Source organism: Passer montanus, unplaced genomic scaffold, assembly GCF_014805655.1.
Source record: "Passer montanus isolate IOZ18808 unplaced genomic scaffold, ASM1480565v1 scaffold133, whole genome shotgun sequence".
NCBI classification, from domain to species: domain Eukaryota; kingdom Metazoa; phylum Chordata; class Aves; order Passeriformes; family Passeridae; genus Passer; species Passer montanus.
Genome location: NW_024360166.1, coordinates 820,171 through 842,826, shown reverse-complemented (window position 1 = coordinate 842,826; position 22,656 = coordinate 820,171).

The window sequence follows — 22,656 nt, the reverse complement described above, 5'->3', positions numbered from 1 at the left end:
TGCCTTGGGCCCCCACAGAGCTGGGAAGATGTTTTCCTTCTGCAAACCAGAATCAAACCTCTCCATTCCTCTTTATCTCACTTATAAGCCCAGGGGAATCCCTGGGAAGCTGGTGATAAATCAACCTTTCTTTTGGAGGAGAGGAAGAAGTGTTCTTCATCTTCCTCTCCCCAAGCCACAGTGTAGCCTCTGTGCTCTTCACGTGTCTGTCTGTGTAAAGGGACAAGGGACATGTTACTGCTCCATGTCACAGCCACCTCAGCCAGGTCTGCAGAGCAACCCGGGCAAAAAAATGGGGAAGTTCTGCACCTCTGAGCCACACTTAGTGCTGCTTCTGCTGGGACTGCAGCAGGACACTGACTGACACCTCCCAGCCTGCCATCACCCTTTATCACAAAATGGGCTGGCATGGAAGAGACCTTAAGAAACATCCAGGTCTCCTGCAGACTGATCCCTGGGGCTGATTCCCAGTCTCCTTGCTGGGGTCGCATCCTTACGTTATGGATACACATCATTCCCATAGCATGTGTGGTGTTTCTCCTGGAGTTTTCACACACAAACATTTCCCTTTTTCCCAAATCCACAGCAGTTTCCACCTGGGTCCTCTGCAGTACCACAGACCCTGGCCTCTGCCAGTCAGCCTTGAAGGGTAACAAAAAATCCCTTTCCACTCAGAGCCCAGAGACGTGTGGTGATTTGCAGACTAAACCCAGCGTGTTTGGTGGTTCTGGTCCCCCAGAAGTGATGGACAAGCCATTGGCCAGTGGGGTGGTGAGGCCACCCCAAGAAGCCCCTTGACTGGCCATGGCAAGGTTTTTTAAGTGGGATGATGATTTCCTGTGGGGACTGGGGGAAGATGGAGTACAGTAACAGGGACAGAGCAGCTGCAAGCTGAGTGTTCATGACGGATGGTGAAACCACCATGAGATTTCAGATTCTGCCCTAAATCTGCAGCTCCACCATTTTTCAGCACCCTGGGGAGGAACCCCCCCACCAGATGCCACCTGGGCCACCCATCCCACCAGCCATGGCCACATGGGGCAAACACCACTGTCCCAAAATGCTGCGGGAGGGCTCCTGGGCACTTGGTTCATCCCAGGAGGGGGATGAGGATGGGGCTGGTGTGGGTGCCAGCGGGGGGACGGACGCGTGGCTCACCCCCAGCCCCTGACTCACAGCAGTCCCCACGGGCTCCGTGTGACAGCGCGGCTGCCTGCGGTCGTCTATGGCAACTGAACCACCTTGGAAGGCTGCACTGCCTGTGTGGGCTTGAAATTGTGGTTGGTTTTTTCCCTCTTAGACAAAAAAAAATAAAAAAGGCAATCTGATTTGTATGTAACTCCACATAAATTCCTTGTTAACCTTTACAGCCATCTGGAGGGAGTCACTCCTCGCTGCAGGGCCGTGGGAGGGAGCGATGCCTCTGCTGGCAGATTTCACAGGGGTTGGCACAGGGGGAGCTGGAAGCCCCTGCTGGGTGGCAGCCAAGAGCCCTGGAACACCCACTGGCCCCAGGGGTGGAGGATGCTGGGCTTTGGCTGGCCTGGTTTGCTGGGAGCCATGGGCTGTGTCTGGCTTCCCCTTCCCTCCCAGTGCGGGGCACAGGAATGGGAACAGCCCCTCACTGCTTGTCTTGGGTGTGAGCAGAGAGGGGAACCGAGGCTGACACCATGCAGGGGGCCCCACTGATGTGAGGGTCACGCTGCCACAGCTCTGCTGGAGACCTGAGCTCTGGGCTTTCCAGCTGGGGGTTGAGGGTTCAGGTTTGCTGCAGGCGCTGAGTCCCCCATGGCATGAGGAAAGAGCTGGATCAGAGCTGAAGGTCCATCCAGTCCATCCACACCCACAGAGCTCGATTCATCCACAGGCTTCTCCCTCCCAGATCCTTCAGCAGTCCCTGGTAAATCTGCTCTGAACCTGCAAAGAATTCCTTCTCCTCCAGATGCTTCCTGTGGAGTCCCCTCCTGACAGGCGCTGAGTCTCACAGTCCTCACCTGGGTCTGACAGTCCTTACCTGCACCTCACACAGCCCTGCCTGTCCCCTGCAAGTGCTGGTTGGCAGGAGGGATGAGCAGAGGGGGCAGGGGACACTGCCACCCCTCTGGCAGCCCCATGGCAGACCAGACAATGGGATCGATTGCAGTTTCTGCAGATGAGAGAGAGAAGGGGCAGCACCAGCCAGATAAACAAAATGCAACTTTATTTTATTTTCTTTCTTTCTTTCTTTCTTTCTTTCTTTCTTTCTTTCTTTCTTTCTTTCTTTCTTTCTTTCTTTCTTTCTCGGCTCCTTTTAAAATGTATAAATATTTTGAAAGCTCTCCAAAGGGAGGGAAAAACCACCAAGTTGTACATGACTGACTCAATGCAGTGTCACTGTGTTCATTAAGAAAGAAGAAAATCAAGTCATTGCCGGGCTGAATAAAGAAGAATCTTTTGGTTGACTAAGAGAGGGAAATGCACTTGCAATGGGTGGGATAAAACAGGAGCATGGCTGCTTTCCAGCCCTGCTGAGCTCTGTCTGAAGGTCTTAATTATAAGAAGCTAAAAAAAAAAAGAAAAAAAAAAAAAAAAAAAAAAAAAAAAAAAAAAAAAAGCCTGCGAGAAAAGGAATTTACAACACAAAAGAAATAAATTGGATCTCAGATGCCTCTATACATATTTAATCATTGGGATGCTGATGAAGAGGAATCTTTAATATGAGCTGCCTCCATCCAGCTTTGCTCGCCGAGGGTTCTGGGGGAGGCACCGTGCCCGGCTGCTGGCGGATTTGGCCAGTGCAAGGGATGCCACCAAGGTGCACGGCTGCAAACTGGCAGCCAGGGAGGAGAAAAACCCGACCTTTGGGTCTGGGAGCTTGGCTGGAACTACAGCAGAATCAGATACCTCCTTGGAGAGCTCTCCAAGTTCAATGGCTTGGCCTTCAGAGACACCAAAGTTCAGCGAGGCTCTGGCTGGTTCCATGGAAAATCCTGGCTCAGCCTCTGCCACCGTGGAGAACAAGGGATGATTGCAGCCCTCGATCCTTTTAAAGCCAATTCTCTCTTATTTTTAAGCCAGTCTCACTAAACCCTCTCTAAAGTAATTTAATTCATTTTCATCTTAGCTCTGATAACCACAAAGATTGTTCGCCTTTACCCCATGGCAAGTTCCGGCTCTCCTGAACCTTCTCCCCCTTTACTGATCTCCCACAACCTCTGGAGCAAGCATTTCCACTGCACCTTTTCAGGGCTGGGTTTAGATTTTATCTCTCTCCTTGTGTTTGTGTTTGCATGGAGCATCCTCATTAATTAGGATGTCTTGTTGGACACAGTGTAGTCTTCAGGGAGTTCCCCCAGTGATTTGTTTACAGATGTCAGGTTAGCAATAAATTGGGAGAAATAATTGACCTTTCCTGTAAGACTTTGCTAATCCTGTTTCTTCTTAACCGTTTCCAATTTTTAGTGTGCAGCGGTGTTTTTCTTAATCAATTGTTCAGACTGTGAGAACATTACAGGAGATGCGATCAGGAACACGCCGTGGTGATGCAATTTTAATGATTCATTCTCTCTTCCTCATTAATTCATTGCATTTCATATTTCTTCAAGTGCTGACTTTGGAAGTTTTCAAGACTTTAAGTAGTTTTTCTGTTTGATTTTTTTTTCTTTTAACAATTGGAGTGGCCTTCTTGGTATGACTTTTGTGGCTGCAACAGTCTGTGGGCAGGATCCACTTGCTGGAATGATGCAGGCATGGAGCAGGGAGCTCATCCCAGCCTCAGGACCCGGCGTGCCAAAGCAGATTCCAGCTCGAATGCAAGGAGAAGAGTCAGCAGAACATTTCTATTAAAAACTGTTACTTTTAAACAAGTTAATTTCCCCCATGAATCAAGCTGCTGTAAGGAGAAATCCCGTGTGGCAATCGAAGTATAATTGTGATATTCTCATTAGAAGTGCTCAGGCTGAATCGCTTTAATTTTTAATTTTTTTTTAAGGGAATTCAAACTTTTGGAAGTTAAATGACTTGGAAGAGATCCAGCTTTTGATTTAAGGGAAATTGTTCTGTTGTTATTCTGCATTCCAGAAATGATAAAAACACTTCAGGTTTTGAAAACAAAACCTGGGGAACTGGAACGTTTTATTTCATGCAAAATAAAACTATGGGGCTTTTCCACGTCAGTTATTTCAGGGGAGTGATAACATCCCTGAAAAAGCAGCTGCACTAGCACCTAATGCTGCTATTAATATGCAAGTGTGGGTCCTTATTCTGACGCCTGACAGTGAGCAAAACAGCAATGAAGTGTTCTGCGAGGAAATCCTTTCTGCAGCTAATCACCTCATTAGAAATCCAGAGATTGTTTTAAGCTGATCAGTTACAGTCGGTTCCGAGCAGGAGCAGCGGCGGTGACGGAGCCGGGCGGGCTCTGCGCGCTGGGGACAGCTGGGGACAGCTGGGGACAGCTGGGCCGGATCGGGCACACCGAGCCCTCGCCTGCCTTTCTCGGGCTCTTCTGCCGCCTTTAGAGCCTGTCAGGTCCGACAGTTCATAAATTACACCTCCAGCAGTACAAGCTGTTATCTTGTTTCACACGCAGTTGTCAATTGAAGGCAAGGCTGCAAACGAGGCGCTATCTCCTGGCTGTGATTGCGCAGGGATGCTCTGCCCCAGCCCGCAGCCCTTCCCGCTGGGAGAAGGCACCGGGATCGGGAGGTCTGGGGACAGGGACGGGCACGGGGAGGTGTGGCGATGACAAGGTGGGATGGATTTTCCTCTCTCACCACGAGTCAGTGTCAGGGATTTGGGGCACTGCTCATGCAGAAGCAGAAGGACACTTGAGCATCTCAGTAATTCATTGTTTTAACCCAAGTGCATTCTCCAGGACAAATATTTGACTTAAAAGTCAAGGCAGTGGAGCAAGGTTCATGAGGTAGGAGACTTCGGATGTTTTGCTTAGAATTAAAAAAAACATGTTGAAAATTTAGAGAAAAGCCTTCCACATGCTTCAGGCAGTCTCTTGCCAAAGGCACTCTTGTCCCCTTGGGTTTCCAAGCTAGTCTTGGGGAGAGGAATCAGTGGCTGAGCCTTTGTAGCCAGGAGGAAAATCTGATTTTCTTGCTGTCCTTCAGGAATTTTTGGCTCTTAGGGTACACTTTTTGAGTGTTGCTCTCTGGAGCAAGTGTCACCCAGCAGGGACCAGGCTGCTGTGTCCTGTGTGCTCCAGGCTCACTTCCCAAAGCCCATCCCTGCCTGCTGTGCCCTGGGCAGCAGCACAGCTCTGTGGCTGTGGCTGCAAACCCCCAGCCCCTACAAACCCAGCCCTGGTGCCTGGCAGGGCCTCTCACAGGGCCACATCCCACAGGGAACAATCCCTCAGCCGTGGCTTTGTTAGGGACTGGGGGAGACAGATGCTGACCAGCTCAGCTGGCCTTGCTGGGCCTTGAATTTCATAGAATTTCATTGAATATTGGTTTATTTTACGTTGCCTTTTATTTTTCCCTTCTCCCTTTTTCCCTTTCTCTTTTCCTTTTTCCATCTTCCTTTTCCCTTTTCCCTTTCCCTTCTCCCTGTTCCCATTTTGCCCTTTCCCTGCCATTCTGCTGCCTGCTCATCCCCACTGGCAGCACTTTCCAGGCACACAGAGCCAGGCTCTGCAGCCCCTCTGGCTGTGCTGCATTCCCAAGGACATTCCCTCTGCTGGGAGAGGCCAGCCCAGCTCTTCCAGGGGCCCTTGTGCACCAGTGATGGCTGTCTCGCTGTGTCCTGCTGAAATCTGGGATCTGGGAATATTCCTTGCTCATTCAGGGCTGTCCCCACACGGGCTGGTGACAGGGCCCTGCCCCGGTCACCACGGGGAGGGACAGCACAGAATCAGCAGGGCCCTGCTCAGAGGGACAGATGGCACCATCGCCACAGAGATTTGTGCTCCTCGGGACAAAAAGCTAAACACGTTTAAAATGAGGCCATTCCAGCTGTCGGGATAACGGAGGGCAGCAAATCCCTCTCTGCTTGCTCACGTCTTTGTCATCCCGCTCCCTTCAGCAGGGAATGAGGCTCCCCCTTGCTGGAAAACCGCCTGGAGAGGATCTCCTGCTCCCTCCCCTGTTGTAAATGGGCTCTCCCTCCCCGACAGGAGGGTGAGTTTAATTATAAACTAAAACCAGACCCATCTGCTTGGGTGGGTGTGGGTGTTCTTTCCCCAAACTGATGGGGTTTGGCCACTTTTCCTCCTAATTTTAGGCACAAAGAAATGAAAAGGATTAAACTCTGGCATGGGTGAGGGCTGCTGCAAACTGTCCCCCACTTAGCTGCTTTCCTGGCAGTCACATCTCTGCTGCTTTGGGGGCACAGAGTGGAAAAAGGGTAAGGAAACAGCAGTGCCACCTCCCCACCCCTTTCCCTGTTCTAATTCTTACCCTTCCTCAGGGCATCACAGCGAGGTTCCCAAAGATGCTTCCTGGAGAAGCACAGTGGGAGCAATCCCCCTTCAATCTTGGGTTCATTCAGGGTTATTTTAAGAAATTCCTAGTCAGTGCCTGCTGTTGGATGACACTCTCCCCTCTCCTGCTGGGCTGTATGTTTGTTGTGCTGTGATTATTTAGGTATGTTTGAACTTCTCTCTGTACTACAGGATTTCTTAATGGAGGGGAAAGTCATGCAATTGCACAACACTAAGCAAAAGTGGAGCTAGGAGTAATATAAATAAGATAACCCCAAACCAACAGGATAAGCAACAGTTACCTGGGTGCCATCACAACTCAGATGAGCTGTGTGAGGCATCTGACCCTGGAGAAAGCTGCAGGCACAGCAAAAGTTCCTTAAATAACTTTTGGTAGAATTATTAAAGCTAAATCAAGTATCATTTAAGCTATAACGTATTGTAGACAAGACCTGAAATCTCCAAAGCCTGATTTCTGAGGGCCCTGAAGGCTGTGGGTGTCAGGAGCACAGCATGATGTGTGCCAGCTCTGAGTGGGCCTTGGCAGAGACGCAGGATGTCAGACCACAGTGACACAAACTGCAGTGCCACCAGCTTGAAAAGAGGATATTTAATGGCAAAATTATTATTCCCAGGGCTGAATCTTCCCTGTGGTTGCACCTGAGGTCTCAGTGTACCCATCTGTTCTCAGTGCTTGGAAACTCCTTATCCTGGAGGATTATTCCTGTGTGAGGCCTCAGCAGCAGCTTGCCAGCCCCAAAGGGTTTCCAGGAGTGGTGAGGAGGAGGATTTTGACCGAGGAAGGCCATGCAGCACTGCAGGTGTGGGAGTGGCTCCCTCCACTCCAGGCTCCCCAGCAGGGCTGACTGTGCTGTTCCAGGGTGCCAGACCCTGAGCTCAGCATGGATTTAACCTTCTGACAAATGGGGGGCCTGAATTAAGGCACCTGAGTTTACAGCCTGTTTTATGAGCCTGACCATGTAATAAATCCAAGAGAGCTGAGCTCAGCAGCCTTTCCCAAGTGGTGCCTCCAGAGCAGACACAAGTCCAGCACCGTGCGACGTCTGCGAGGCTGCAGAGCAGAACCTGCAGCTGTAAAATCCACTGAGAGTGGGAGCTGAGTGTATGCCAGGGACTGCCCACAGCCCCGGGAAAAGGGCCTGGGGCTCTGCAGCACGGTGGCCAAACAGGGAGAGAGGGATGGGCCATTCTGGGAATTGTTCAGTGGAACAGCCAGACCCCCCAGCTCCTCCTGGCCATCTCCACAGGGAATGACAGTGAGTGCTGGTGATTTCCTGGACAATGGGAAGATCCCCTGGTTATTCTCTTTTAGGGTCATGGCCTATTGGGTCTTTAGTGCTGAGAGTGGCAGTGTGTTTATTTCTGCAGCTGCAGGCATGAGAGGACCAGTCCAGAGATGTTTGCATCCAGCTGGCAGGGAGCACGGTGATTCCAGAAGGTTCTTGGTTCCATCCACCTCGACGCCAAGGCTCCTTCCAGCTCCTCTTTCTCGGGAACTTTGCTACCTCTGCAGGAATTCCTGGCTGAGGGTGAGCCCAGGGCAGGCTCCATGGCACAAGATGAACTCCAAGCTACCATGACAGGAAGAAGTAAGATTTTTCCTTTATAGGAAGAAGTAAGATTTTTCCTTTAATCAGCCATGAGTAACCTTTGAGAGCTGACCTGCCTTTTGGGCTGCCTCTGCCCCTCCATCCCCTGGGGTAACAGTGCATGAAAATTAGGAGCTGAAGACATCAGCAAAGCTGAAGCACAGGAGCAAAGCTGAGCCCTGAATGGTGCAGAGTCATCAGGGACAGCTTTTCTCCCTCTGCATGGTGCTGCCATTCCTCCTGCTTGTTCTCCCAGAAAAAATGGAAACCAGGGCACATTTCATTACCCTGCTTCATTCCCTGCACTGCACAGAACTTCAGTAGAAGTGGCAAATGCCTCTTGTTCTTCTCATGGGGGCTGCATCTGGGACTGCCCAGAGCATCACTGTGCTGGGCTTGCTCTCCTCACCATCCTCCCAGCTCCTCTCCTAACTCAGCCCAGCACTGGGGAGCTTGTTCTGTTCCCCCAGAAGAGGCCCAGGGAAGTGGGATGGAATCCACTGTTCCAAAGTGTGTTAGCTACATCAGTAACAAAAGAGAAAGTGGAGAGGCTCCACCTACTTCTGTCCCTGCCCCTTTCCTTCTCCTGCAGAGCCCCTCTCAGAGCAGCTGAACATCTGCCCACCAGTCCCTGGTGCACCACAAGACCTCAAAACCAGCCTGGGAAACTGAAAACTATCCATGCAGGCACTGAATGAACCAGGGAAGTTTGGATTAAAACCTCATTTTATTTGCTAATACTTGGAGAAAGTTGTGCATGTGCTGTGTGAGGTGTTCATGGCTTTTCCTTCAGAAACATGGAAAGAACCTGAAGAAGGGATGAGACACTGTGGAGTGTGGTCCACAGTGGTCCAGGAAACAAAAACCAGGTACAAATAATTTGGGGTATCATGCCATTTGGCCATGGCTCCCTGGGGAAGGGAAGTCACCTTCTTCCAGTAACACCCTCAGGATGAAGATTAGCACTGGTGTTTTCAGGAGCCAGGAGGAGCAATGGCACAGAAAGTCAGGGGACAGCTCTGCACTGGCCAAAATCAGCTGGCAGGAGGCAGCCAGGATGTGGGCACATGGGCTGGCAGAGCTCTGGCAAGGACAGCACAACTCTGGGACACACAGAACAGATTCCAGATGAAGTGCCAATGCTCAGCAAAGCTCTGTGCCACTCTTCCCTGCCAGTGGGATTCTGGTGTGACTTGTCAGCAGCTTTTCACTTGCCACTCACCAAACAACCTGGTCAAACGAGCACAGAACACGGGCAGGGAGAGGGTGCAAGCAACACCTCAGAGCTTCAGTGCAGGTTTTGTTTGCTTGTGAAATCTCATCATTTGTTTACCCCTTTTTGCTGGAATCCAATAACTCTAAACTGGCAAAAAGGGACTTAAAACCAATTGTTTTTTATTGCACAAATCAAGACTGACACAGAGCACGCAGAAGGACACGAAGCATGGGGCAGTCCCCGAGATGCTGGGTGCAGTATTTGGGAAGGAGCCTGGGGAAGCTGTGGTGCCGTGTACTGCTGACACATATCCCCCTGGGCAGGCTTTAAAACCCTGCTTTTAGAGCTCAGCTTGAGCAAAGTGCTGCTGTTCGTGCTTTTAGTGATAGCAATAAAGACCGTTTTTATCGTTGTTTCATCTCAGAATTTCACAGCGTGTCCCTGTTGTTATTCTGGGGTCAGCCCTCAGCTGCAGCAGCTGCAGCACTGGCAGCAGCCAAAGCATGTCCTGCACAGCGCCGGGGGAGCTGCAGCAAACTGCAGCAAACTCTGCTGGAGCACGGAAGGATGCTCCCGTTCCCTGGTTGTGGAAGCCTTGGGAGTGCCTGCGGCTGCTTCCAGAGGAGGGCCGAGCCCTTGGGAAGGAGCTACAAGACTTGGGAGAGAGCCGGGACTGGGGAGATGGTGGCAATAGAGGTGCTGACAGTGCTCGCCCTGTCTCGCAACCAGAGGCTCGGCTCCTTCTCCAGAAGGGTCGGGACCCTGCGGGAGCTGCTGGTTTAACATTCCTGAACAGAAATCCTGCCCTAAGACCCCGCCGGGGGATGCGCCCGCCGCTCCTGCAGCGCTGCCCATCTGCCGGGGTGGCACCGAGCCCGGGGGGTGTGGTGCCAGCGCAGCGCTGGGTGCCAGCGGGACGAGCGGGGGGACAGCCTGTGCCACGCCGGGAGCCAGCGCATCCTGCTGGGTGCCAACCGTGCCGGCCTCGGGCAGCTGGCTCTGCTGCGGGGCAGGCAGCTGAGGAGGCTCCGAGCACTGCCCCATGGCTCTGCCCCCCGGCACTGCCCCATGGCACTGCCCCATGGCACTGCCCCATGGCTCTATCCCCGGCTCTGTCTCGGCTCTGTCCCGGCTCTGCCCCGGCTCTGCCCCGGCTCTGCCCCGGCTCTGTCCCGGCTCTGTCCCGGCTCTGCCCCGGCTCTATCCCGGCTCTGCCCCGGCTCTGCCCCGGCTCTGCCCCGGCTCTGTCCCGGCTCTGTCCCGGCTCTGCCCCGGCTCTGCCCCGGCTCTGTCCCGGCTCTGTCCCGGCTCTGTCCCGGCTCTGTCCCGGCTCTGCCCCGCGGTCCGGCGGCTCCCGGAGCCGGGCAGGGAAATCGCGGTGCTCGGGGCGAGGACAAGCGCTGACGCCCCGGAGCAGAGTGCGTGGGGCAGGCTTTGACGGGATCCGGCTCCTCAGATGTTCGTGGCGCTTTCCCCACCTCATTTCCCGATGCTGAGCTGCACCTGTTTTCCTATTCACTTTTACCAGGAGTTTTTCACGCCTGGGAGAGGGGAAAAGGAGACTTCAAAGCCTCGTGCGGGCTTTGGACTTAAGCGTGATCTGCACAGGACGCGGTTGGGAACCCCTGACCCCTGAAATGGTGGGGAAGCTGCCGGGCTCGTTGTGCCAAGGGCCGCCTCCTGCCCACGGCGGGGGCAGGCTGGAGCTCAGAAGGGGCGGCGGAGAAGCTGATGCTCCTTTGCGGGTGACTTCAGTTCCCCAGTGCACAGATATCCCCTGCCAGATCATCTCCAGCTAATTGGCAGGGACCATCCTGGTGACAGGGCTCCTTTCTGGCCTGGTGCTCTTCCCTGCAGCTGGAGATGCTGGAGTTGGAGCAAGGATTTATTTGATATTAAGTATCTGTTCCAAATAATTAGGTTCTGCATTCTGGCCATGGCTCTCGGAGAGAGGTAACGCTACTCAGACATAACGAGGCTCAGATCGTTGATAGACTCAGGGAAATTCTTGCCATCATGAAATCTATTTTACATGGGCACCAGTTAGCCTGGACTTATTGCTGAAAGGCACCAAGGATGAGTGGGAAAGCAACTGTGACTAATGGGAGCTTTCCTCAAATGTATGAAGTCACAGGAATTAATGAAAGGAGGGAGAAGAGCGGTGAAGTGTAACACCAGGCAGAAAAAGAGCTGTCATTTTCACATTCCTTTCCAGCAATTAATTTGTATCTTCAAGTCTCCCTGAGATCCCAACCCAGCCTAGGAAATGGTGTTTTCTGGATATTTCCTGGAAAGAGCCATCACTGCTACAAGAAGTCCTTGCTCTTGCCACGTCCCTGCTCCTCCTCGCAGGAGCAGCCAGTGCAGGGACCAGCCAAACTCCTGTCCTGTGGGATGCTCATCCCAAAAAAACCACTGGATTCCCCAAAGCCTGGCTCTCACACCTCTCCCAGGACACCTGGCTGCCCTTTCTGCACAAAGCAGCCCCTGATTCAAGCCAGCTTTGTTTATTGCATTCTGCAGTGTAAGTCCAGGCAGCCCAACTGCATGGCACTGGGAAAGTTTGCAGGGAAGACTCTTCTGTGGAAGGAATGAGAAAAATGCCTGGTTTGTGTGAAATTGGAGCTGTTATTCCTGTATCTTTTTATGAGATACCTCTATGTTGTACAGTTGATTTCACGCTCTTGCAAAGTAGAGCTCCCTTCCTTCTCTCCTTTGGAACAAAGTTTGAAGAATTTCTGTTTATACACCTTGAATAGCTCAGCACTTGATCCATGCTCTGCCCTCAGTGAGTGCTTGGCACATGGACTGAGCACAGAGCTCACACCCTGGGAGCAGCTCTACTGCTCCCCAAGTCCTCTGCACCCAGCCCGTGTTGCCCATGTCACACTGATCCCTTGCTCAGCATCTCTTTCAGACATTTGAATGGGAAATGCTTCACACGTTTGATTAATACAAAATCTCTCCTCCATATCTGAATTCAAACAACCCCACCAGAGCTTTGCAGCAACCTCCAGTGGCAACACCAGCCTTGGGAGCTCCTGCTTTCCCAGGATGGAGGTGAACCATGGTCCTCTAGTCTGGAGGAAGCTCTGCATCCCCAGCCCAAAAGCCCAGGCTGCTGCCAGCCAGGGCACCACGGCACAGGCTGAGCTCCTGGCACACCCCAACCCTCCAGGCTGTGGCAGGGCCAGGATGATTTTGGCTCTTTCTTTCCAGTTATATAAAGCTCTCTCCCAGTTTGTCTGGTCTGTACCCTGCTGGCTCTGGTTTGCATCTACCCTGACAGATGAGAGAGAAGCCTCCTGCTTCCATCCGGCTGCAAAGAGCTGGGTACCACAGGGGCTTAAAATATCTGCAGGAGGAGACATCAGACAGAGAAACAGGGGGCTGCTGGGGGAGGACAGCTGGTGATGGACTGGAGGAGAGCAAGGACAGGATCTGGAGGAGCAGGGGATGTTTGTAAAGGAACAGGCTGGGATGTTGGGCTGGGGAGGATGCTGAGCTCTGTGGGAAGGAGCCATCTCTCTGCTCCAACTCAAGCTGAGCCCCTGGGCTCTCCCTGTCCCTTTTATCTCCCCTTGATCCCTGTTTCAGGTCTGTAAGGGAGTGTGTTTGGAACTTGCCTGCCTGGGGTGTTGGTGTGGGAGTAGGGAGACCTACAAGGACTTTCTACCCACTTTAATTAAGCTGTTTTTTAACAGGAAATCTCCTTGGGTAAAATCTAGCCTTGATAATAGTTAATAGCAAAACTTATTGGCTATAGAGGAGCTAGGATTGTCCCTAATTAGTCTTTTATAAGGCTGTTATTTTTTTCCAGTTCTCTGGACCCAAGGGCCATGACTGAAGAGCAGAGCTCACTCAGAGCCTCCCTACAAAAGCTCTGCCTTTGCTGGGGCTGCAGGACACAGCCCCAGGTCCTGTCCCCACACTGCAGCAGCTCATGGTGCAGGTCTCTGGGTCTGTGCTGCCCTCCCAAATGCCAGGATGAGCCTGGAGAATCCCCATGGATTCTGGGTGCCCTTCCATGCAGCCAGGGCACAGCCAAGGCACAGGAGATCTCTGGAGGCAGGAGCTGCTCAAACCCATGCCTGGTGTCTGCACCTCCTGTGGCAATCTGGTTCTTACTCTGCCCCTTGCCTAGAGTTCTGGCATTCTGGCTGGGATTGCTGGTGCTGGGGCAAGCTGGGAAAGTGGTGGGGAGCTGGTTTGGGGATGGGCAGGGCTCCAGCAGAGCTCTGGGGCTACAGCATCTCCCTTCCTTCAGCACTGGAAGAGCCAGGCTGAGCAAGGCTGGGGTTTTACTGCTGAGGGGTTTTTAACCTTCCCTTTCCCTTTTTATCAGTAAGAAGGCTTTGAAGCAGAGTCAGTGAGTGGCCCAGCTGGTGCTTTTGGGCATCTCAGTGACTGTGGGAGCTGTCAGAGCCTTGCACAGTCCTGTGTTTGTGTCACTGAGCCCCCATCCTGCTGGATTCACCAGGCACTGTGTTACACTCCAGCTGTTTATGTTATGTTCTGGTTCTTCCTTCTTTTCCAGCTTGCAAACCTGTTTGAAATATGAACAGCAGCATCCCCAGTGGGTTTGCTGTGGATTTATTGCCCAGAGAAGTTGTGGCTGCTCTGTCCCTGGAAGTCTCCAAGGTTGGACAGGGCTTGGAGCAACCCAGGCTCATGAAAGGTGTCCCTGCCCATGGCATGAGATAATCTTTATGTCCCTTCCAATCCCAACCACTCTGTGATTCAGTAACTTCATGGTTCTGGCATTTCCCACATGCATCTCCTGTAAATGATACCCTGGAGAGCAACAATGAACCTTGGTGGGTCCCAGATGGCATTGGAGGAAAAAACTGCAGAATGTTGTTAGTCCATGAGTTGAAGTGGGAAGTCCTGGCCAGGTGCCCCTGCTGGAGTTCAGGGCTGCTGAATAAGACCTGGCATTCCTTTAGGCTTCAACCTGGGAGCCTCATTTCTGGGGGGAGCTGGCTGCTCAGCATTGAACACCTGGACTCAGACACTGCCACCAAAAGCCCCAGGACAGCTGTCAGGGCTGGGCTGGCCAGGGGTGCTGTTCTTGTGATCTCCTGTGTGCAAAAGGGTGAGTTACCCCCAAGCTGTGCTGGTGTGAGTGACTGCAGGGTTACAAAGCAGTCACTGGCCCATGGTCCCACTGTGTGTGCCCATCTTGGTGCCTCTGGGGGGCTGCAGAACTGGGTGGGACCCTGTGGTTTGGGACACTGGGGCACAGGGAGTGGGTTAGGAGAGCTGCTTGTGAGGTGGAGCTGCTGGTTGTTCTCAGTGATGCTGAGGAGCTGCTCAGCAGCACCACAGCGGCTTTAGGATGGCCAGGAATAAACATTTCACTGAAAACTGCAGGACATGCCAGCCCTGTCCCCTTGGGTGACGTTCACAGCCCTGTTCCCTCGGGGGACATTCCCAGGCTGTGTGCTCAGGCAGCAGCTGAGACCGTGCTGGCCCGGCAAAACAAACCCTTGGCTCCAGGCCAGATCTGGCACAAACCCAGCACCCCGCTGGGAACCTCTACAGTGTCCCCATGTCTTGTAACAGTGTCCCCGTGTCCCACAGCAGTATCCCTGTGTCCTACAATGGTGTCCCATGTCCTGCAGCAGTGTCCCCATGTCCCACAGCAGTGTCCCATGTCCCACAGCAGTGTCCCCATGTCCCACAGCAGTGTCCCCATGTCCCACAGCAGTGTCCCTGTTTCCCACAGCAGTGTCCCATGTCCCACAGCAGTGTCCCCGTGTCCTGCAGCAGTGTCCCATGTCCCACAGCAGTGTCCCCGTGTCCTGCAGCAGTGTCCCCATGTCCCACAGCAGTGTCCCATGTCCCACAGCAGTGTCCCTGTGTCCTACAATGGTGTCCCCATGTCCTGCAGTGGGGTGGGCAGCACACCGGGGCTCTGACCACACCTGAGGGACACCTGAAGCAAGGCCCCGCTCCCTGCAGAGCCAAAAGCCAGCCCCCAGCTCCAGGTGAGATTTGTCCATCCTGAGCAATGCCCAGCAGGGTTTGCTGCCCGAGCCCCGGCAGGGTTTTCAGGTGCTCTCATGTTGAATTTTTAGGGTTTGAATACAGCAGGCAGGGACATCAGAGGCATCTTCAAAGGGGGAAAAATAGATGTCACCTGCTGTTATGTTATGAGAAAAAATGATGGATCCCAGAGACTCCTAATGCTCCCTCTGGCCGTGTTAAAGTGAGTGGCACTGCCATTACCCACACAGCAGGGCAAGCATCACCTCTGCCTCCCAGTCCCCCAGCTGAGTCATCCCGAGGCAGAGGAGCACCAGGGGGTGGTCCTGGGTGGACACTCCTGGTGCTGCTCCATGCAGCAGGGGGTGTGGGCACAGCTGGCGAGGCGTGGGCTGCCCTTGTGCCATGAAGGACTCTAACGCTCTGCAGGCACAAAAATGATTTCTGATTTTTTCCCCAAATTCAAAAGCACTTCAGAGGTTTTCAACTGCAAATCACAATCATATTAAGGACTGTTTTTCATCAGCACCTGCACAGGCTGGTTTGGAGCCTCACAGTGCCTGCACCAAGGGGCTGCCTGGGAGAATGAACCCTGCAATTTTGGCATCTAGTGTGCAGGAGTACAGTAAATATTTAAAGCCACCAGACTGAGGTTTCCAAAGGACTCTAAAGAGATTGATTTCCCCAAACCCCTGTGACTGCAAATGGAAATTTTGTGCCAGCCTCCTTTCAGCCAGCATTTCCCAGAGAGTCTAAATGTGGATCTGGGCTGTGCTGGAGGAAGTGGGGGCTCGCAGTTCCCCGTGAGGTGCCGTGCTCAGATCCCTGTGCTCCCCGGCGCTGGCTGCAGCACATGGGGTGTGACAGGGACATGCTGTTCTGCTCAGACACGCCATGCTGGAGCTCCTCCTGCGGCACCGGGTGTCTCAGCATGTTTTCCCTCTTGGCTCCCTCCATGCATCCTCCATCTCCTTTTTTTTTTCTGACTGAGGGTAAAATCTGCTGTTTCCAGCCAAGCTCACAAGTGCTGGATCTGGGGACGAGGCTCCATCCCTGGCTCGTGCTCGCAGGGGGCTCAGGCTGGCAGGGTGTGCTTGGCAGGAGGGGTTGGGGACAATCCAGGGTCATCCAGGCTGGGATGAGCAGCTGGAGCAGCCCTGGGAGAAGGACCTGGGGGTGCTGGGGGTGGGAGCTGGACCTGCCCCGACCCAGAACCCCCAGCCCTGGGCTGAGCCCCAGCGTGGGCAGCAGGGCAGGGGGGATCCTGCCCCTGAGCCCCTGTGCTCAGGTGGGACCCCACCTGCAGAGCTGCCCCAGCCCTGGCCCAGCACAGGGAGGAGCTGCAGCTGCTGGAGAGAGTCCAGGAACTGGCACCCAGAGAAACTGTGGCTGCCCCATCCCTGGAAGTATCCAAGGCCAGGTTGGACAGATTTGGAACAACCTGGGCTAGTGGCAGGTGTCCCTGCCCATGGCAGGGGGTGGCACTGGGCTTTAAGGTCTCTTCCACCCAGGCCATGCTGTGGTTCTATGATTCTGTGACTGGTAGCTCTGAAGTTCACTGCCATGGACAGGAACAGTTTCTGTCATCCCAAGGACAGATCCAAATTCCCATGTGATTCCTCCTTAAAGAGAAGCTGGTTGGAGTGTCCCCCACAGGCAGGGTGTTTTTCCTTCTGCTCCCCACCTGCTGCATGTTCTTGGGCAGCCTGAGGAGCTCCCTGGCACCTTCCTTGCCAACACTGACATCCAGCCCTGGGAAAACACCCCAGTGTTTTCCCAGCACAAATTGTCTGGGCAGGGACACACAGGGTTGTGACAAACAGAATAGGAGGGAGATACCAGCAGTAAATAAGGCTTTTGTAAACACTGTCTCTCCATCTTTCCTGTCAGCCCTTTCAGGCACTGGAAGGCTGCACTTAAATTACCCCAAAGCTTCTCCTCTCCAGGTGAGCAGCCCCAGCTGTCCCAGCCTTTCCTGCCAGCAGAGCTGCTCCATCCCTCTGCTCATCCTGGAGCCTCCTCTGGCCTGGCTCCAGCAGCTGCAGCTCCTCCCTGTGCTGGGCCAGGGCTGGGGCAGCTCTGCAGGTGGGGTCCTGCTCCTTCTCCTCCTCGGATGCTGAAGCAGAATTCCAGTGGCCGGGAAAATGGGACAGAAAGGAGGTGCTGAATCTGTCGGGGCAAGGCCAGGGGCAGCTCCCTGTTCCAGCCAGCCCCAGCCTCTGCAGCTGCTCCTGTCACAGGCTCGGAAATGTTTCCCCATCTCAGCCCTGGAACACTGAACCAGGCTCTGCTGAGCCCGCCCGAGGCCAAGCTGAGCTCGTGAGGAGCCGCACGCCACGGGAGGCAAACCCTGGAATGAGGGCAGGGAGCGCTGTCCCCAAACCCTGTCAGGGAGCATCGGGACAGCGCTGGCTCCGCAGGAAGAGTGGGCAGCACGAAGAGGAGAATCATAATGATGTCAACGCAAATTTGGGCTGAAATGATGTGAGTGAAATCCCCAAAGATGCAATGCCAAGAATAATAAAACCAAGCAGGATGCCAGAAAACCAAATTACAACAAATAACATGGGGGGAGGGTGGGGGAGAGAAGAACTGATGGAACAGGCAGAAGAAATGCAGGCAAGGGGCAGAGGCAAGTGGCATCAAACCAGGCAGTGCAAATCCCAAACCCAGCCAGTGTCCATGGAAAAATCTGCCAGGGGAGATGGCCGGTGATGTGGGGCAGGACTAGGCAGAGATGGAGCTGTGGGTATGGACAACAGGCTGGGAGTGACCTCACACCAAACAGGACTCAGGGGCAGGAGAAACTCACCTGAGGTGCAGCAGGTGAAGTGCAGAGCTGTGTCCTGCTGGGCACAGCCAGGGCTCCTGCAAATGCAGCTCCCTGAGATGGATGGATGTGTGCCAAGGATGAGATGAGTGCTGGGGACAGGGACGAGCTCCCTGCATGCCCTGAGCACTGGGAGTCCCAGGACAGGGCTTGGGATGGGCTTTACAAAGGGGTGCCAAACTCAGCCCCCACCTCCCTGCAGCCACCCAAGGGAGCTCAGCCTCCCCCTCTGCAGGTGGGGAAACTGAGGCACTGGGAGGGCCGGCAGCAGGGCCTTCGGGTGTTTTTCCTGCTGCTCGTGGACATTTCCCTCCCTGTCCCTGCTGGTAGCAGGGCTTGGATACGTCCCATGGATGCCAACTGTTCAGGATGGAGGTGGGGCAGCAGCAGGAGGGCTGTGGGGTCTGCCTTTCTCCTGGCTTTCAGCTCCCAGGTGGAGAGTGATGGCTCAGCCTGGCAGGCATGGGCCCCACCCAAACCCTGCCCAAGCTCCCGCTGTGCAGAAAGCAGGACCTTGAAGCTGTTTGTCACCTGGCAGAGGTGGCAGCATGTGGCTGGTCCCAGTTCAAGCCCAGCTGTGCTCGTCCCCAGCGCAGAGCCCAGCAGAGCTCTGGTGCAGCAGGAAGGCAGCTCACAGAGCTGATTTACACCTGGTTCCCAGCGTGCTGTTGCCCGGCTCCCCTGGCCCAGAGGAGTGGAGTCAGCAGGCGTGTGGCACTGCCCACCTGCAGGCACAGCCCCGCTCGCAGCTCGGCTTGGCCGCCTCTAATCACCCTCCGTGCTGAAGGATTAACAGCAGCAATCTTGTTCCCAGCCACCCTCCAGATGATACAGCATAATAAGACATATAACAGCCCCTTGGAAAACAGAAAGTTATAGTTCCCACAGCAACTGTAACTCAGCCATATTACACATCTATATATATATTAAGGCATAAATTTAACAACATATATTTTAATGCAAAATACCAGCGATGCACAAGGGGACAAATAACAGTGGTTGAGGGATCCATAACATTTGGCTTTCCCCGCTTCCCACTGCTGGAATCTCACCAGCAGCAGCACAGTGAGGAAGATGGATCCATCCCACTTGTGGCCCTCTTCCACTTGCTCCCAGTTTTATGGCAGGGACTGGCACAGGGACAGGCACAGACACCCCAACCATGCACCTCTGGGCCACCCACATGCACAAACATGGCACAGTGCATGGGAAGAGTGCACAATGCATGGGAAGGGGGCACAGTGCATGGGAAGGGTGCACAGTGCATGGGAAGGGTGCACAGTGCATGCACATCCCACGGGATGCCACGGAACACGCGTGGCTGCAGCAGGGATTTCTCCTGCTGCTCATCAGGCTGAATGCAGAATGAGATCCTTCCGATAGAGTTCTGGAGATTTTATTTTTCCAACTATCAGCTGGAATTGCACAACAGGGATATAGTTCTCGATTACATTTTATGAAATGGCTCAAACCCGTGTTGTTTCAGCTCATCTTGCCAGGCAGCTCCCAGCCACCAGCAGTGAGGCGTGCCCTGCCCGTTCTGGGCTGCTTCCCACAGCTGGAAAACCTTGGGTAGCTCCTGCCAACCTGGAGAACCTTGGGTGCTTCTTGCCTGTCCTTGCAAACATGGGTGCCCTGCTCTGTTCCTCACAAATGCAGTGTATCCTGCCATGGCATAGCTGCTTTCCCTCCCAGACACCCAAAATCCGTCATGGAGGGAATACATTCCCCATCTTGGGGCAAGAGGAGCGTTTAATGCATGTCCTGAGGTGGCACAGCTGTGCCCAAGGCTGCTGCTGCTGGGGCAGGGGGTGCTGAGGAGGAGGGAGCAGCCTCATTGGGGACCTCCCTCTCATCCTGGGAGGATAAGGGATTTCAGGAATTTAAGCTGGGCACCTGCCTTTGTGCCTCACCAGCCCTGCTTTGTGGCCAGGGTGCCAGGTTTGGCTTTTACTCTGCGGGCTGTAGCAGGGCTGGCTCTGCTCGCCTGCCCAGGTACCTGGCTCTGCACCCCATGGCTGGCTCTGCTGCTCCCAGGGGGTCCCTGGAACAGAATAAAGGACATAAAATGCTCTGCTTGCAGCATTTTATGCTTGTGCCTTAACTCGACATGGCATTATATCATTTTGATATTGCAATGAGAGAGCTGAGCTGCGGCTGCGGTTATGGCCGATGCTGCCTGGCAGTCTGTGCTATAAGCACCTACATTTGCACTTCAATTAGTTTGCTTAATTGCATCGTCCCCTCTCTGGCTGCTTTGTGGGGAGGGCTGGTCTGGGCTGTGCTGCTTTGCTGGCTGCTGTGGCCCCTCTCCCGTCTCCTCCCAGGCAGGCAGAGCTGGGATCGTGGCAAGTCTGAATTGCAGCGCCTAGCAGAGAAATACATATATCTGTATGTATGTATGTGTGGTGCTTACAAAGCAATCCCAGCTAATCTCTCTATCCAGGCAGGGCTTTAGGATGTCCTTTCAGCAGGGATTTGTGGAGTTTGGTAGTTATTTTCTGAGAATGCATTACCCAGGGTTTCCAATGAATAATGTAGGTCCTTGTTCTGCAACTTACTTACAAATGTCGAACCTTAAACCACTGAAGTCGATGGATCTACTTGTGCACTTAAACTTAGGCACAGGTTTAAGTGTGGCAGTAAATCAGGGCTGTGCTGCCTGCCTTGGTCCTGCTGGTGGGGGGTGCTGATGGAAATAGTGAATGGTGTTAGAATTATGGAATGGTTTGTGTTGAAAAGCACCTTGAAAATCATCTCATTCCACCCCCTGACATGGGCAGGGATACCTGCCACTGTCCCAGGTTGCTCCCAGCCCTGTCCAACCTGGCCTTGGACACTTTCAGGAATGGGGCAGCCACAGCTGTTCTGGGCAACCTGTGCCAGGTCCTCCCCACCCTCACAGGGAGGAATTTCTTCCAAACATCTAATCTAAACTTCCCTTCTTTAAGTTTTAACCCATTCCCCCTTGTTCTGTCACTTCAGTTCCTGATGCAAAGTCCCTCTCTGTCTTCCCTGCAGCCCCTTCTGACTCTGGAAGATGCTGTGAGCTCTCCACACAACCTTCTCTTCCCCAGGGTGAACAGCCCCAGCTTTCTCAGCCTGCCTTTGAAAGGGGAGGTGTTCTAATCCCCTGCTTATCCTGGTGCCTCCTCTGGCCTGGCTCCAGCAGCTCCAGGTCCTTCCTGTGCTGGGCCCCAGGGCTGGGGCAGCTCTGCAGGTGGAGTCTCACATGCAGAGTCTGCCCTCAGTCAGAAAAACAAAGGTGATAGTGATGCATGGAGGGAACCAAGTAGGAAAATCTGATCAGACACCCGGCATTACAGGAGATGCTCCCTGTACATATTTGGGATTGCTCTGATCCAGCTGTAGGATCTTGCCTTTGCTTTGTTGCTTTGAAGTTTGCATAGTCCCCCCTCTGGCGTCCCTTCCCTCCATCCTGTGACTGCACCTGACAGCTCCAACTCCACACCGAGCTCCCTACCACCACAGAAATTGTCCTGGGGAGTGTCTGTTCTGGGCACTAAGACCAGCCCTGGTGGGGACAGCAACAAATCAAATGTGTGTGTGACTCCCCCCGTGCCCTCAGCAGATCTGTGGCACAGCCCCACGTCCACACAACGCCAGGCACACCCCAGAGTGCTGCTGGGCATGGGGCTGTGCTCTGGAGTCCTGGGGGGTTTCATTTAAACCCCACTGTGAGGGGAGGGAGGCAGTGCCCCAGTGCCAGAAGGGAATGGATGGGGGTGCTGAGCGCCCTTCCAGAGCAGGGGATGATCCAAGGGTTCGCTGCTGCGGGAACAGGACAGGGAAGTTGAGCACAGAGCTGGAGCTGCACTGCCTGCTGCCCTGGGCCAGGAGCTGTTCCTGGGACCCGGCACTGCTGCTCCTCTGCCACGGAGGAGATGGGAAAGGGTTTGGTGCCTCAGCTGGGCAGACGTGCTGCAGAGCCCTTTGGAAAAGTGTGTAGAAATGAAATCCCACCTCTGCTCCCTGCAAAGCCCCAGGGTGAGGGTGCCCTGGCAGGGGCTCCCTCCAGACCACGGCTGGCCCCACTTTGGCAGGTGCTGGAGGAGGGGATCGCTGGGCTCTCCCCACCGTGCCCGGAGCCATCCCAACCCCCGGGATGGATCAATGCGAGGTGAAATAGATCTCCCTTGGATATTCCTGGCTCCGTGCCCTCGGTGCCAGGGCTGCGGCTCTCCCAAGTCAGCAACGGCAGGACGTGAAACCCTTCCGTCTTGCCAAGTGCCTTTTTAAAAATTATTATTCTTTTTGGCTTCGTGTGCGCTGCCGATGGGGCGGCACCGGCAGAAGAGCCCTCCGGAGCGGGAGAGACCCATCCCGGCGCACAGCCCACGGGCACGCGGCAAAGGCGGGGTTTCAGCAGAGATCTAATTAGCAGTCCTAATTAGCCTCGATTTCCTTGTCACCTGCAGGTCCCGGCTCCTGCTCAGGCTGCACTGCAGAGCTAAAGCACCCACGGGGACGTACGGGCGGGGGATCCCTCCAGTGACAGCACCCCGGGCTGGCACAGCCCTCCTCACCCTCCGCTTCCTGGGACGGGGCACGGGCGAGCGAGGGACAGCAGCGCTAATTC